The sequence below is a fragment of the Mastigoproctus giganteus genome, chromosome 3, assembly GCF_048544385.1.
Source record: "Mastigoproctus giganteus isolate SK-2022 chromosome 3, ASM4854438v1, whole genome shotgun sequence".
Taxonomy (NCBI): domain Eukaryota; kingdom Metazoa; phylum Arthropoda; class Arachnida; order Uropygi; family Thelyphonidae; genus Mastigoproctus; species Mastigoproctus giganteus.
In genome coordinates this window covers 202,556,513-202,574,696 of record NC_143577.1, presented here as the reverse complement: position 1 = coordinate 202,574,696, position 18,184 = coordinate 202,556,513, and the positions used below count along the sequence as shown (strand labels likewise).

Genomic DNA, 18,184 nt, shown 5'->3' with positions numbered 1-18,184 from the left:
TTATCCATTGACCACTTAGCAACAACTAAGCAACAAACGCTAGGTGAGTCATTTCCTGGTCCCCGTCCTTGCCACACAGAAGCGGGCCTCTGCTATCACCGTCTGCCAAAATAATTAAAGAAAATTCTGCATCACTGGAAAACCACGGATGTCAGCAATCCTGTACTCAGTGGCCTGAACTGATGGTACCAACAAAATAAGTCCTGCCTCAAACAAACCTGAAGAAAGCAAGATCCCGACCCTAAAAGGGCTAGCAAAAAGGGGAAAAGGAAAGAACGGAGAGAAAAAGATATAATACTAAAAACGATAACACTAAAGGATAACACAAATACTACAGAAAAAGGATTTCACGTATTAAAATGGTCAGATGCAATCAGGTTATGATCCTGAAACCTGAAGAAAACGGAGGTCCAATAGGTGAATCCAAACAGAAACAAGGTACAGGAATTAGGAACTAGCAACAGGTAGACGGTCAGTAGTTTATGAAGGTTGGTAGTTTTGTGTGAAGATCAAAGTCAGTACAGTATAATTATCGTTGATGGAAGATCATTGGTAAGAAATATTTATGAGTTCGTCTTCTTAGGCGAAAGCAGCATGTTTTTTTCTGGAGTTTTTCTTCCAGCAAAGAGTAAATCAACCAACAGAACATACGCAATTTGCAGACATATTATATATAGCGCAATAAGGACTAAGTTGCTGATTCGCCTAAAACCCAACAGCAACAGCTCCGACACCACAAACCAACGGCAAAAGTAATAACAAAGAATAATAATTGACTTATAGAGAGAGAGAGAGGGTTGAGTGTCTTAATATTTAATCCCCAATCCTACTGAGTGATGGCAACATGGACATAATTTTTTTAACTTTTTGACTAATATTTTGAATATGAGAAAAAAAGGATAGCCGGTCATCAATTATAATTCCTGATGTTTATTAGATTTGACTAAATGATTTGGTCAAAAATATGGTGATGTTGTTTGTGTGCAATTCAGTGCGAGAATGGGCAAGACGAAAGATTTAAGTGAAGTTGAAGTAGCATGTTAGTCAGTGCCAGAAGCGCCGGTATGTGTATCTCGAAAACATGCTGGTGTTTTCAATTAAGACTTTGGCTAGGGCGTATCCAGATTGATCCAACATATGAGCAACCACTGGATCTGTATTAAAGTGACACGCACACACACACAAAATGGAATATGGAGAAAGTAGCGTGAATGCATGGATCCATTGTGGCAGTTTATCTAAATTTCCAGGTGATCTGGGAATTCTTTCTAAACGCGCGCATTCGTTGTTGGCTACAGTGCATTCATTGCGATTGGCTTCTTCCAACAAGATAATGCCATGTCACAAGGCCAAAATTGTTCAGAACTGGTTCCAGGTACGTAACAGTAGATTCAGCCTACCGCATTGGCCTCCCTAGTCACCAGTTGAGCATCTGTGGGATGAAATAGAACTAGCTATTGGGAGTAGAATTCTCTATGTAATTTGCAACGAATGTGGAAGCAAATGGAATCATCATGGATGTTGAATCAATTGTCAGCATTCCAATGACAACCTCTCGATAACGCGTTGAGTCCATGCCACAACGAATAGCTATTTTTAGGGCTAAAGGTGGACCTACTCGGTATGGTATGAGATGAGGAAATGTAAAATTTGGTAAATGGCCACTCAATGTAAGTAGAATACACAGATGAAAAGAAATATAAAAATTAGATTTTTGCATCTTGTTAGATTCTGTCAGAAACAATTTTAATAGTCGCATCTCTAAAAGGGTTGTTAAAAGAATTGCACGTCTTCTGGACTTTCATTATAAAATTATTAGAGAATCTTATAATACTCGAATACAACCGCCACTACATTATAAATACAGGGAAACAGAGCTTGTTGAAAATCATCGGCCTCTGTATTTACAGAGCCATCCCATCGTGCATCACATTATTTACGTATCTAAACAGTCATTATTTCGCAACCATCGAATGTAGAATTAACAAGCACTTAATGGAGAAATAGTGGAAATGAGGGGCAGCAAACACCATCAAAATGCACGATGGGAAACGTAACAGACAGATGGATATTTAGTTACAATCCAACGTACACCGCCAAACACCATCGGTAAGACTAAAATTAAACCCATCTCTTGTCGTGTTTACATCACGCGAACTCGATTATTTAATGTCTCAATCAGTGATCCCCTTCACCTCAAGCACCACGTAACGAATACAGATATTTCAATTCAAATACGGTGGTTAAGCTTGCCTAGAAACTGTTCACATTCCTAAACTCTAGTTACGTTCTTTTCCATTAAATAAACCATTTAAAAGATCTCTTAGGTTGTTAACGCCACATTCATGTTGGACATGTATCGCATATCTGCAGTGTTCCGATTCAAAGTGGAATTTTTCTTTTTACTATTAATTTCTGCTTAAAGCGAAATGCATTCAACTACTCCACTCTCCAACTCATATTTAACGATCTCCTCCTCACCCAGAATCTTATTAAGTACTGCCATCCGCCTAACTTTTACAGTAGAAGAGATTGTAATAACTACCGTTTATAATTTATTTATTGATATTAAAAATCTGTGTCAGTATAGTGGCTTATTTCTTGGAAACCTCTTGGAAAGGCCTGGATTCGATCCCGTCCTGGACCATAAGAATTTTTGGCAACTTTCTCACTAGGGTTTGTCAGCAGATCTCCAGCAGAGGTGAGGGGCTTTTCGGGCCTGACTTATTCCGGATATTTTTGTTTCCCAGAAAACATATCCCTGATTTAAGTAACCTTGACATTATTCTGGATGATATCTCCACTCCCTTGGCAATCACCTTTTGTATTCATCGAGGATCCAACAAATTCCCTTAACAACAGCTTTAATCACCTCTAGAATTCTCTGACTGCAGGTTGAATATCAGATCATCAACTCTCTAGTCGATTATCTTTTGCTAATTGCAAACTTATGGCAACAGGTGCTCAAAGTTTAAGCTAACTTAATCAGCAATGAGATCTCGTGAATGATTATTGTAGGAACTAAATGGGAGGAAAAAATTCAGTTGCAAATTCACAAGAAAAAAATTCAGAATAAGGAAAGAAGGTGTAACGCTAGAAAATAATGTCTATGGGTCTGAATTCTACTGTGAATGAGAATCCATCCGTCGCATGTTTTGAACAACTCATATTTGCTTAGGTTTGTAAATAATAAAGTCCAGTTTGTTTTGAATTTCTATTGAGTTAATTGTTGGATTGGAATGATCTGATCACAGACAAAATCAGTTTTTCATTTTGGTTCCAAGTTTCAAGATGGCATTTACGTTTTGCTGAAACATACCGTGACCCATGACCAAAAGAAGATTGCAACCACGTTTGCATATACTGTATATACATATATAAAACTACTGTTCTCCAAAAATAAAATTTATCTATATCAGAGAAATGGTTTTCTCAACCTTTCATTCTCTTTCTGTCTAAATTAAATGATGCTTTTTACGGATCCAGTTAGTGGATCCTCTCTTTCACTCCAAGAGCGTCTGTAAAAGTGTTTTCCTTGGCACATTCCTCTCCGTTATGAAAATGTACGAAGACAATATAACAGAAGTTCGCTGAACTCTTCGCTGAAAATCCTAATCTCCATCAACGACACTCAATCATTTTTTGGATGACACATTTGAATGCCATCTCATTCCAACAAAAATATTTCTCTACCACTTTCAACTGCACTCCAAGCTTTTTTACAATGAAGTCGACTGATCCCTAGACCAATATGAACAGTTCCCTCGTGATGGTTGGGTTACTTATTTTTTGTAATGAAATCTGAGAATAAAAATTGCCTTAAAAAATCTATACATTAATTTCTGTTAATTAGAATCCTATTTACTCATACATTTCCAGTTACGTAAATTAAAATTCACGTTACAGACTTCTTTATCAGCAAAAAATGCCGAAGTACACGAATCAATACGGTAATATCCTTGTAGTCTGTCTCGCAAACTCCTCTGACCCTGCCAACCAGAAACACAAACAGAAAATTTATTTATTACTATAACAGCTGCCTATAGATATTTACAGACCATCCCGTCTGCCTCCCACGTGGTATAAATTTATACGAAACACCCTAAAGTACTTCCCTATATAAACCACGCAATATATACTTTTGATTATCCAACTGCAAATTCTGAAAGAGCCTTTCGAAATTAACTTCGAGCGACAAACATCATCACCATATGCATTCGTTTTGGCTATTGACGAACAATCCCCAGACTTTTTAACGATTCGCGTCCATGCAAACCCCCCTTACTCCAGCCCCGCTCTGGGATAGCATATTGTCGTCTGCACAGTTGTACTCAGGCGCGTTTGCGTCCGTTCCCATGATGCCCCGCGCTGTTTCAGCTTGACACAGAAAGCGTGAGTTAGCGAGAGTGGGAGAGTGTGAAGGGGAACTGTGTGAATCCGTATCTGCACCGTAGCCTTCTCTGCAACTACTGTGGAACTACTGTATAGCTCCTTTCCCCCCCTCCTCCTCCTCCTCTACGGCCATGGGCAAAGGGTAGTGTTTCGTAGTTGGAGTCTCCTTCTCTGCCCTCCTTTGTGTCCCGTCCGCGCTGCCTGCAAATGGACGGATGTTCTTGATTATCGACACGAGCTGCGTCTGCATTTCACAGCTTATCGGCAGTACGGGAAAGGAGAGAGCCGAGGGCTCACCGCATACGAAGCGAGTTGCGGCTTCTACGAATCGGACTGCATGCGTAGAACAAGCTTAGGAAAGCAGACATCCCGCGAGGAACAAGATGTAAGTACCTTGCACCTACTTCCTCTTTTACTACTTCCGGTTGGTTAATTTGTTAGAAGTAGGCGGTTGTTAAACAGGAAATCCTGCGGCGTCGTGGTGCATTGCCGTAGTGTGATATGGGGAAAAAGAAGCGGAATGGCAGGCCAGATAACAATCTCACTCCTTCTGTTGAAAGCGATTCCATAACCTAATAAGCGCAGACACCACACCATCTGCTCTGTTACTCGATTCCCGAGCATATTTTATATCCTAACGAAAAACAAAATGCATCGCGTATGTACTGACATTATCCTAAGGTTACCTAGCAACAGCACCAACAGCTGTACTGTTAACAAAACAGAGTTCATTATATCATCCAGCATCTGAATAATTCATCCCTTGGATTTGGCCTGAAGCAATTTTTGCACCATTACTAGAACAGCACTCGCAATTTAGTTTTGTGTTCTCATATTGCCTGAGTGCTTATTAAACGTCCCCCTTTTAAAGCTGGCCTCGGTTTGCTATTAAAATTTTGTATTCGAAATACGTATTCGAGTGTACTTTATTGTGTACATAATAAGTATTTTTAAGAGAAGTTTTTATTCAGATCCATAGTTTGTATTAGTCCGTTAGGCCTAACGTGTTTTATCTTTAAAATGATAATTTTAGATTGTAGAATGCGCCTTAAATAATTGCTTTTTTTATTAGTATGAAATAGTTTACGCGTTTAGATTGCATCATCATTTCGATACAACTTGCGAAATTATTTAGCAACATTTTGGAGAAAACGTTGACAAATATTTTGCATTTTATTTAAAGTTATTGATATAAACAACGTTTTCAACAAACTCGCGAAGATTATGGAATTTTAAAAACAACCAAATTTATTTTTTATTTATTTTTAATGGATCCTTACAATATAGTGTATTCTATCTCTATAGAAAAGTCATATAATAGTTAAAAAAGTGTCTATTTTTAGGATTAGATCGCGGCTGAAGTTATCCCCGATCAAGTTTTGATCGGTCCACTGCACGTGCAGTCAATAACCCAAATACGTGCCCACCAAAGGAATCTGAGTATCGGTAGTTATTTGCGAGTTGTTTTTAGAGAGGTAATCGAACTTCAAAGAAAAGCAACCCCATTTTCTGAAAATAAAACCGGAAAGAGTAATCAGTAACAGTTTTATGTGGTTGATATTAAAATTATTATGTCCAAGAAAATAAAGCATTACTCTAACTTCACTTTACAGAGAAAATACTTTTTAAAGTTGCCTTTTAGATTAAACTATAACTATAAACTATCTTATCGTGTTTGGCTCCATCTAGTCAAAGTAAGCAAGTAGATAAATCGAGAAAAGCCTATCTGAAACAGTAGTTTATCTACGTGAGCGAAGAAATTAATTCGTTCAGATCTATTAAAGTAACAATTAATACAATAAAGAGAAATGAGACTCGATATTTCTTATTATTTGAGTCTCTGAAATTATCTTTTAAGAAAATGCAGATTTTTAGTTAAAAATTTAATAATTTTTGTTATTTTTTAATATAATATATAATAGATTTAAGTCTGTTGCTTTTAGTGATGCTGTTTATTATTAATTGATAAGTTATTGTGCACAGGAACATATATTCCCTATAAGCCAAGTCTATCTGACTTTGTTGATAGCTACGCTGATAACGTAGTGAAATGTTTCAAAAAGTAGGGTGATATCCGAACAACCAAAGAAATTTTTGATTAACTATTTCATTATATTTTGATTGTTATTTATTTATTTGTTTTTGTTATTTATTTATTGATTTGTTATTTGTTTATGTATTTGAATTGCTTTTTAATTATTTGATATGAAATAAATAATTATATGATAATTTTTGATTGTTATTTATTTATTTGCTTATTATTTATTTATGTATTTGATTTAGTTAATTATTTGATGCTTTTCGATTGTTATTTATTTACTTGATTATTATTTATTTACTTGATTATTATTTATTTGATTTAGTTAATCATTTGTAAACGATTAATGAGTTAGTGGTTATTGCCTTAATAATATCAGAAGAATGCCTTACCTTAGTGGATTGTAGGAGATAAAAGAATTTATATATCTTCTCCCGAAAGTAAAACAACGTAACAGAAGCCTGACTTGCGTAAAGAACATTACGTGTGGTTCTTACTCCAAGTTGGAATTCTCCAACTCGAAGTAAGATTACTTTAATTTTCAATCAGACAGATAATAGGGATTTTCAGCTGAAGCAGAGGATGAAAGAAAGCTGGCAGTCCCACATTTCCATGTTGGGTAGCTAAGACGTTGAGTGATGTAATCAAGGACTCTGATGAAGCTAACGACCTTCATTCACAAGTAGATTAAAGAAAAATAGTAAACCTCACTGAATGTGATAAGTCCAAATGATTAAAATATGTTATAATTGTAATTCTTATAAAACAGTAAAACCTTGAAATATCATAGAACGAAGATTACTGCATATGAGTTCTGAAAGCTCATGGATTTTAATATGATCTGTGTCACAATGCCTGTGATGGATCTGATCAACTGTCACTTCTGGAAAATTTACGCCACTGCAAACGCACAGCGAGTGGTCTTTCGTTTGCTTTCCAAGTGGAAGCAAAACTGAAAATTGCAGATATGAAACGTGCTTCATCTTCCCAATAAAACTAGAAATTTTAGTTCGTTTGAAATAGCAGCAGCGCAAACTGCTCCTTTGCAGTGAAAAAGGTGCAGTGACGAAACGCAACCCTACCAAATTGAGATCTTCGTTACCATCCTACAGAGAAATACGATCTTCTTAATTTTATGGACTTATAGAAACCATGTGATCTCTCTCTGCAAGGGGGAAGACAATCGAGAAGTCTAAAGTTGAATCTGAGTGGATACAACCATCAACGGAATTGCAAGACGTCATGCACCAACCATCTCTTAGCAGCTGGACGCTGTATGATACTTCCATTCGCCTTTTTTTTTCTTTCTGACGCGACATCCGACCGAAGGATAGATGGAATTTATTAGACAACCTACTTACCGACTGGGCGCAGGCTGTGTTAACAGGAAGTCGTGTACCAGCTCGGAAAGAATCGACGTTCCTATCGATCGCTATCCTTGTAGCCTTCCTGCCTGGTGGCAGACAAAGCATCAGTCTTGACCCTGCGGGGTTGCAAACAGAACGAAGCTGATCAGAAAGGATCGAGCAGTTATCTAAAGGAAGCAGACTTTCGCGTATTTAGATTACTACGAAAGGGTGAAGGCAAGATCAACGTAGTAAGGGATTAACTAAAACTTTGATTATATCTTGGTTTATCCCATCTTTGGACCGTGAATGATTTCGAATCAAATAACTGACAATTGTTGAACAAACAGAACCGGATATATTCGGTTCTGTTTGTTCAAATTTGTATATAGAACGTATTGCATTTTGAATTTCTCTTCAATTACAAGGAGGAACCTAATACATGTGAATTTTGTGTTAATTGATCGCCTTACAAAATATATTGTAGTAAGAAGGTAATAAGAAAACTAATTTCGAAGATTTTCCTCTTATAAAATATATAAAGGAATTTTCTGTCAAATATCAGCTTTTAATAATACCAATAATGCTCCCTGATTTCATTTTATAAACGTTTTTTATTAAAAAAATATAATAAAAGGAAGAGTTATGTTCTCCTACTCCTATTTCTTTTTAATAATTATTAAACACAAAAAAAGAATTCCTCAAACCTGCATGCTGCAGGTGCATTGAATTACTCGTATGTTTTCAAAGCACGATCAGCTCTCTTGGACTGAAGTTTCGAAAAACAACAGAGTATTTCCTCAATTTGCATGAAGCATGCAGACTTGTCGTATTGCTCTATCATGGCCAAGTGGCAAAAACCGTTTCATCATGGACGGGAAAGCTTTCCACGACTCTGTCCATATTGTAGTGCGGCTGTACTGTGAAAGCTTCATGGTAGTAGTAACAGTTGGAAATCCTTGAATATCCCCTTCCCTATTTTGGGGCACTAGTCTTTGTGGCTTTGATTTATTCCATGAAATCGGGGAGCCACTGAGAAGCCGAGATTTTCCAACATCAGAAGACTTCAAGAATACTTCAAGCAGATCGTTCACCGATCAGTTTGATGGTTCAGAGCATATTTGGTGGCTCATGAAAAAAGCAACCAAAATGATAAACCATTATGCAATGGTTTATCATTCTGAAATACCGTTGAGTGGCAATGCCTTCGTGACAAGCTTGGTTGCTGAAAATCTCAGATTAAACAAATAAATATTCTTTATTGTAGACATATGAAGCAGCATACCCTTCACGTCCTGAATGATGGCCAAGGGTTTCATAAAAAAATTGAGATTCTGATAGGTTAGCACCCCTATCTAGATACTGGATTAGGTGTTAGTTAACGAAGATAAAAATATGAGGGTCGCATTTTATAAAGCTTTTACGTCATTGAAACTTGTGGATATTTCCTTACTGAGGTCCGAAACTGAAACTCAAAAGAGTGGCCATTGCTTTATTTATGAATTTACAAGCAGTTAGGGGTTATTTGGTGTTACTGATCAATACTTCTACATCAAATTCTTTCCAATAGTGCACTTCTGTTGCTTTTTGAATGTAATATCCAAATTTTACATGTGGACATGCGTTTTTGTAAAGGGCGGCTCCTAGAGCGTTAGTTCAACTCCGCCTCGTATCTCTGTGAAGAACAGTATCACTACAGATGGGCCAAGATATGTGTGTGTTCTGTTCTGGCCTCTTGGCTACCCAGAAGCATCAGTCACCTGGACAGATGATTCTGAGTACTTCTCCACACCACGGAAAGGTGGGCCAGTCCATGTAAAGCACGTACTGTCTCAAGAGAGACTCTGACCCACCTGATGTTTCCAGAAGGTAGGCCAGCATCCTCTAGGGCCCATTCCAGAGTAAAAAAAGAAAAAAAAAAAAAAAAAAGATCACCCATGGTGCTGGATATGGAAGCGAAATTAATAAAAATGAAGCAGAAGAAAATAAAATAAAACATGTATAATAAAAATAATAGAAAAAAAATAAAAAATAATAATAATAAAAAATAAATAAAAATTAAAAAATAAATAATAATAATAAAAAATAAATAAAAATTAAAAAATAAATAACAATAATAAAAAATAAATAAAAATTAAAAAATAAATAATAATAATAAAAAATAAATAAAAATTAAAAAATAAATAATAATAATAAAAAATAAATAAAAATTAAAAAATAAATAATAATAATAAATAAATAAAAATATGTAAAATGGAAGAAGGTAGTAGTGCTCCTAAAAAAAACGAATAAATTAATAAACAAAAAAAGAGAAAGAAAGAAGTGGTTCTCATAAAAAAATTAATTTAATAAATAAACAAATAAAAGAAAGTAGCGGTGCTCCTAAAAAAAGAAATTATAATAATAAATAAATACATAAAAGAATGAAAGTAGTGATGCTACTAAAGAAAAAAACACACAGAAAGAAAGCACTTAATTTTGTCTGCAGGCCGAGGAAAAATTTCACTTCTTGAGGATTTGAGTTTATATATTATTAAAGGAGATCTAACTAGCTATACATCATCAGGACCATTGTGCTGCATCCTGTTAAGATCTGTCGACACTGAACGCCTTCGAAGAAATACGCCTTGAGCGAAAGCCTGAAGAATCAGATTTGGCTCCGTGCTTTGAAGCAGAGACGACTCCTGTCCTGGTTGAAAATTAGTAAGTGAATGAAGAGGAGTTCTGAGATCGTCATACAGGGAGCAATGATGCAAGATGTGATCCCAACTCTCTGGTGATCCGCACGAACAGAGGTCTGTTTGTGATAAGTTGAACCTAAAAAAACTCTGGTTCATCGATCCATGTCCTGTCAACAGGTAAGACGTGAATATGTCCATGCAGAACCACAATCGAAAACGTTTATCATGGAGAAATGAAACTTGTGGTATACATTTTTTCGTTGTTGCAACAACGGGAGCTGTATCACATCGAGACTGCCAGATGTTAACTAACTCGTTCCACAGTCTCTTTCTTTCTCTTTTAGCATCTTCTTGAAGGTTGATGGTTATTCCAAGAAATTCGGCCTCAATCTGCCTTTTCAGTCTGTATAAAAAGCCTCTATAAGTAACTTGCAAGTCTAAAGGTAATGTTCCGGCTAGTATTTGCAGAGCTTGCGTCGAGACTGTCCTGCATGCCTTAACTAAACATCGCAAGATGGTTCTCTGAAAGGAGGAGAGTTTTGCTTTGAAGTGTTTGAGCTATGCCCTGTGAAACCATGCACCGGCAGCATACGTGGCCAGAGGGAGGAAAACTGCATTGTAATAGATCCTTAAAGTTTATCTGGAGAGTCCCCATTCAACACGGGACACCCTAACATTTGCACCAGTAAATCTACGTATTTTAGATGATAAGTTTGTCAAATGAGGAATAAAATCGAGACTGGAATCAATTACCACTCCTAGAACCTTGTTCTCTTTAACTATGGGGAGACGAATGTTGTTGATCTTGACCAACGGAGGACGAGAGATATCCAACTTTGATCCAAGAATCATCATCTTTGTTTTTGACAAGTTGATTTTAAGCTTATTGGTCACAGTCCAATCGTAGAGTTCCCGTAGAGATCGAAATTTTACAGTGTCAGTCACCATCTTAAAGTGCTATGTGTAACATTACTTCTCGAAGTGTTTGAAGATGGTAATTGGCGCCTTTTTAGCAGCCGCTGACCCAATGTCTTTCTTGGGATCTTCTCTCATATAAATGGCCACCAGGGATATATGAAAGCGAACATTGATGCTTCTTGAAAGATGGCGTTAAAATACTATAAAAAAATGAATGCCCCTTTTATAATTTGTTTCTTCCTAGTGTTATCCTCATACATTCTCACTTTTATTGCTCCCAATAGTCCAACTTCTGGACCAGTCTACAGTTCCATTTAAAATTTCACTTCGCATTTTATCAAAAAACAATCAAGGACTTATAGGTGGCGCACCTATCGTTTTTTCCACCGCTTTTCTTCATCTGAACAGCAATGTCATTTCTCATCTTGACAGCAAAAAGATCATAATTTCCACAACGTACTTGATCCCCGGTGTTGCTCATAGCAACACTGTCATAGCTGTCAGAAGCACCCATTGAATATCCCCTTCTCGCTTTATTCAGCAATCCCCCTCTCTGTAGAAGAATGATCGAGTTCATTTTTATGATGGAATAGGCATGTATAAAATTAATAATAAAAATAATTTTCTATTTTTTAAATTGCAGAATATCCGATTTCATCCTTCATGCAGCTTCGTCAGACCAAATTGCACGTTTCCAGTACTGCAATGACCACCGTTGTCGTTCATGACACCATTGTAAACAGACATATCTGAAATCCTGACGTCCATAGAGGCGTCAATATTTCGGATCATCTGTATATTGCTTGTATTGTACACCATGGATTCGAACCCAGACCTAGTGCGAGAGCAGCTCCTCTTATAGATAAGCGCATCACTAAGTTGCAGACTATTCCACTTCAATTCAGCAGGAGGCGTTGGCATTTCAGGATTCCAACGCCTAAGGGTTTTTAATTCTTCCTTAAAACAGATTCGATTCGTTTAATTTTCTTTCCTAATATTCATCAACTAGAACTTAATGTAGCGAGAAGCCTGCATTCTTTTAATCCAAAGAGTCATGTTATCTCGAAACTTCACAAGCAAAAAAGTGAGCACCAAGCAGAGGGAACTGTTGTCAATGAGTTATAATCTCAGTGGACACAGCGAAAAAAGCTTCGAATCAGAAACTCGTAAAAGTTAATATCTCTCCTTGGTATACAGTTGAACGAGCTTTATTTTTAAGATGAAAATAAAAGAGCGATAAAATAATTTATTAGAGACTTTAGCCTTAATCCATTTACGCAAGTAGTGTAATATTCTTCTTGGAGAGGTCAGTAGGTGAAATATACCAGCCAGACTGGTGTATATTGAAGGACCACAGCACGAACACGTGATGTGGTCCTTCAATGACAACATCACGTGTTCGTACCTCGCAATATAATAACAGGAGGGTAGCCTTTAGGGATGTTATATTTGTGAAATTTAGTGTGCGAGAATGGGAAAGAAGAACGATTTAAGTGATTTTGAACTTGGACCAGTAGTAGGCATCAGACCCACCGGTATGAGTATCTCAGACAGCATTGGGATTTTCATATACAACTCTGTTTCTGGTGTATGGAGATTGTCCAATAAACAAATATATTCCTATGATCCTATGGTCCGAAAACAACTCGTTGAGGTGAGAGGCCCACTGATGTTGACAAGGCTTTTGTGGATAATAGTTCTACACTCTGTCAAATAACAACCCAGTTAAACAATGGTAGCCAAGAGGCATTTTGGAACACTCAATTCGGATAGAGTATCGCAGCCGATGCCAGAAATGATTCATTTGTATCAGCAGAAAAAGAAGTAGGTTAGTTATAGTGAACTGAGAACGCCAATGGACCAGAAGAACTTTGCCTGGTCTGACAAGTCCCATTCCAATTGTCTTCATTGATGGGAGGACCAAAATACATCGAAAACAGAATGCATCCATGAACCCGTCCAACCAGGTGTCAACAATACAGCTGATGATGGCAGTGTAAGGTGTGGGTGCACATTGGGCTGCTTGACAACAGTAGAGCAACGTTTGGATGCCAGAGATTATCCAGAACTTGTTTCAGATCAGGCGTATCTCTTTATGGCTACTCATCTGAGAATGGGTTTCAGTTTTTCCAACAGGAAAATGCGCCATGTTACAAGACTAGAATTTACTCCAGAAATGGTTTCTCGAACAAGAGACAAAATTCAGCCAACTGAGATGGTATCGCCACTCACCAGATCTCAATCGAAATAAGCAGATGCGGGATGAGGTGGAACGAGCTCTTCGGTATTTCAGTGAAAATGGACCAGAATCCCTGAGACATTATTAGAGACTTTGTCAACACTATTGCACAATGAATCCAGGCTGGTCTGAAACCTAAAGAGATTTATTAGGTTTACCTAATAAATTGGTCACTCGAAGTACATGTAAAGAGGTAAATTGACTTAAATGAAGTCATATCACAATCATAAAAGAGGAGATGTGGAGATGTCATACACTTCAAACGCAACTAATGATGCTTTTAGAGTGGTATTGATCAGACATGCTTTAAAATCGAAATGGGTCGTTCGGTTAGTTTTATATCGACTTCGGATGGTGTGCGTGGTAGAGAGCGAAGGTACCACTGAGATAAATAGAACTCAGACAAAGAGAGATAGGCAGACAGAGACCAGCGAAAAGGGCATTTAATTCTAGCTATATTGGGTTGCCATATCCTTTCAATTTCTATTGCTGCACATGTAATTGGATATCGGGAGGACTGCTATTTCAAAATTAAACGATTTTGCTGTCTCCTGACGAAGATAAATGGTGGCTCGGATTTAATAGAATCGATCCCCTCTCGCTCTCTATTTCCTTTTTCTTTCTTTCTGTTCTATCACTCTCTCCTTCTTACTCACTATCTCTCTCTTACGAAGTTACATTTTTATGCTCTCCAATTCCGATGAGATCTCGGATTAAGTAACTGTTAGTGTGTTTTGTAGCTTTTATGCTAATGGGATCGTTAAGAAGAGCTGACTGACACAATTGCATCACAGCAATATCGTCCTTTATTGTTGGCTTTTATGACTTTCAGCAAAACACGTGCCAGTGTTACTTATATCTTTCAAATTCAGTTAGTCATTAGAATGTCGGACGCCCAAAGAGAGAGAGCACTTTCCCCTTCTCTGGTGTTCCGATAGGATTGATTCTGCTGGCAGGAAATTGTAAGGAATCAGTAAGAGTCTTTAATGCGACACACAGGAAAGATTAGGAAGGGGTGGATTCGCTCTCAGTTCACCGATCGTGTCATTCAATAAGTGTCTTTATTGTTAATGTCCACAAATGGCTGTAACGCCAGACAAAAGACCTGCATGCGAAGGTATAAAACACACTTAGTGAGCCTGTACCTTAACATGCAATCTCGCTCGTAAAGTTTCTAGCACAGGATGGCTGAAGTGAGATTTTAGTAATGGTCTTATGAAATTATAAATCAATTCCTTTTAAAGTGTCCATTAGCTTGAGAACTTGTTAAGAAACTTATTTCAGTATTGGGTCTGAAGTACACGATGTTATGGACGCAAATAATGGAAGGGTATTAAAGTAATTCATTAAATACTTTTCCCATTATTTATTTCTAATTGGACATTAGAACACAATTTCACTTGCAGCATATGAGTGTTTGGAAAAATTGCAAACTTTAACAAAGAAGACAATGACTAAAATCCATTAAAATACATCATAAATTAAAAATGATTTTACAGTCGTTAAACACAGAACAGGGGATATGTCCTTGGAGTCGCCATTTCATCAATATTTCACATAAAATTGTAGTCATATGATGTAACTTGTGTCATCAGGCAGAGTTATGCAATTAGATAAAGAATGTCTTCCTTGCCGAATCCATCTTGGCATGAAGGCTAAGAGATTATCATCTTCTGAAGATGGTAGTCATAAATGACTTTTGAACATTTCTTTTTGGTACGATAAACGCAGTTAAATCAATAAAGGTGAGCTTTCTACAAAGTAATCTAAATATTCCGTTGATCAAGACATTCAAGGGCATTCTTCTTTATTATTGAGGTGTGCGTATGTACGTGTTTTCAGGAATCGATGTTTGTAGGGAAGTATGGCAAGCAATGTTCGTTATTTAAGCAGGAGAAAACTATGGCTTTATATGAAAATTTAGAGAAATAAAATGATTCTGTTCTTTGGATTTTGGAATTTGCAAAATACAAAGTATTACATTTGAGGAATACCAATCTTAACATAATTTATATACCTGATGGGGTTGAATAAAAACAGTAAAGAGAAAAAGGAATTTAGGAGTTACAATGCGAGCGGATGATTTATCGAACAACATCCTGTAGAAATAGGGAGATTATAATCCCATTGTACAAGGCAATTGTAAAACCGCACTTGGAATACCGTGTCCAATTATAGAGACCGCGCCTTAAAAAGATACGTTTAAAGGGTTGAAAAACGGTCAACCTGCTTGGCGAGATCCGCAAAACGACACCCGCATGAGGAAAGACTTGGAATATGTGAGCTACAGAGCTTGGCAACCCAGTACCTTAGATAGAACCTCATTAAGGTTTATAGAGGGAATAGTAAAATGAATGAAGGTGAAATTAAGGTCAGCTGGATAGTTTCCTAAATGAGTAGAGAAATACATAGATATTTCATTATATCTTTTATTTTTATTATTATATTTATTGGTTTTTTATTTGCTATTATTATTTTTTGTCTAATATAGTAAAAGCCTGTGGTTTCCCTGCGCTCGAGTAACAACATCACCTTGTATTCTAGAAAATGTGAGTATTGAGCCAGAGTGAAGGCTGAAATTTTCGATAAGAAAACAAACGTTTACGTACGTTGTATGGAATCTCGTAACACCCAGCAACCTGGTGGTGTGTCGCTCCGATAGACGTCGCTGAAGTTAACGACAGTTGGCAGACTTTCTATGTTTTTCTCCTGGGATTCAATGCTGGTTTTCTTTAACTGGGATTGGAGCTCTCACGAAAACGACTGACGATGGAAGAATTTGAGAATTATTATTCTGTGGATGCAGCAATTAATTACAACGGAAGATAACTTCCGAACGACGCTGAGCAATTACGAACCTTTCTCGTACATTGCTAGGTTACTTCAGAACCGTTTTGGTTCTAAAGTAACCTAAAAACTAAAAATTTTATTTAGTTAGTTCACTTTGAGCACATGCGCTCATTTGAAGACCTCAAAGAGTGCTAGTTGAGTTCATTTTTAGTCTTCAACGGTTTAGTTTAGTTTACATATTGCCACGCATCTTCTACAGGTCAATTGTAACAAAGCCTGAAGGGCTAATCCTAAATACTATTAGTTTACGAGCCATATCCACAATTGAATATATCCTAAATTTACCACGTGCCTTTTATCACAAGTTATATTCGAGTTAGTGATGTTATATAGCTTTCCATCTTCTAAGTGAATCGCTTATGAGTGAAAGTACGTTGTCCCATCTACTACATCTTCAGCTTTTCGATCCAACCTAACTACATACGAATCTACATAACCCAATCTGTAATAGTGATGCAGCTAAACGTATATCATTTACTTTTGGCTATTAAGAGCAAACTTATTTAAAACAGAACAGTCTAGCCTAACCCTGTGCCCTTCAGAATTAAAATAATGTCAGGCCATTATGAAGCTAAAATAATAAAAATGAAATCTGTGTCGAAAGTAACCGTGTGGCCTACATACATCCACTAGTCCGCTCTGCAAGTATAATAACCAAGCATGGCAATTGTGCACTCGCCTGCGACTCTTTAAATTATTTTATGACTCTTCTAGACTATGTGCATGGAATGAGGAGATAGTTGTATCCAGTGTCACATGTGTCCGGTGACCATAAAACTGTAAAAGTAGATTTTATATTTTACGTTTCAGCTGACCTAGTATAAGTTGTAAGTACGCATAAACAATGTAAAGGTAGCTTCACTGCCAAACGTGCTTGTGTTGCAGGGAAGCTAGCTTCGTGTGGGCGATGTAGTAATAGAATGCAGTAGGCTGAAGATCTCTCAAAGTGAAGTAAGAATCTACCACGTAGGCAGGGAGATATAACGGTAGAACAATTGTGTATATTTATATCGTGATATGAGCACATCCATAATAAATACTCTATAAATATATATAGCGCAATAAATTAAATAATTATAGAAACTACACACATCACAAGACTTATACGTATAATACAGTACTATTTATGTCACGCCACATAGAATTACACAGATTGCTTTCATAAAGGAATGAGGAATCATAAAGGAAGGAATGACTGACAATACTATCTCTATAAAATATTCTATCCTTTGCGAATATCGAATGGTCAAGTTCCACGTTTTGGACAAAACTAACATCTGCTTAGGAAGGAATATGGTTGTCAAATGCAGCCATCCGTTAATGAGCTGGATGGAAGGGTCCCTCTGAGAGGCTCTTGAACTCTTGAAAAAATTTTTAGTACTCTCCATCTACAATAATCCAAGATGTTAAAGGACGAAGATGCTCACCTCGAACATCTTAACAGTAATGATTGGAATGCATACCCTAATCCAGAGGTTCTCAACCGTTGTGCCTCAGCCCATTAGTATACTGCGACCCATTTTTCGTGAGATTAGATAAACCTCCATTGAGTTAAACGGTAATCACTGTTTAGGTGTGCCATGAATATGCATCTTTTAACTTCAAGTGTGACTTGTGTGACAAAAGATTATGAACCACTGCTCTAATTTTTGAAAGGAAGCCTTTTGACAATGTGCTGAGAGGAGCTTAGTTCTATTACTTGAAAATGCTATTTACTTGA

At 36.9% G+C, this 18,184-nt stretch overlaps 1 protein-coding gene across 4 annotated transcripts in view; it reads left to right on the top strand.

Moving 5' to 3' along the window:
- Positions 1-4,402: 4,402 nt before the first annotated feature.
- LOC150088581 (sodium/calcium exchanger 3-like) overlaps positions 4,403-18,184 on the top strand; it is a 139,670-nt gene continuing 125,888 nt past the window's right edge. For all 4 annotated transcript variants that reach the window (XM_090369586.1, XM_090369585.1, XM_090369587.1 and 1 more), the window contains exon 1: positions 4,403-4,777. The gene's annotated coding sequence lies outside the window, so the exon portion shown is untranslated. The remainder of the gene's footprint in view (positions 4,778-18,184) is intronic.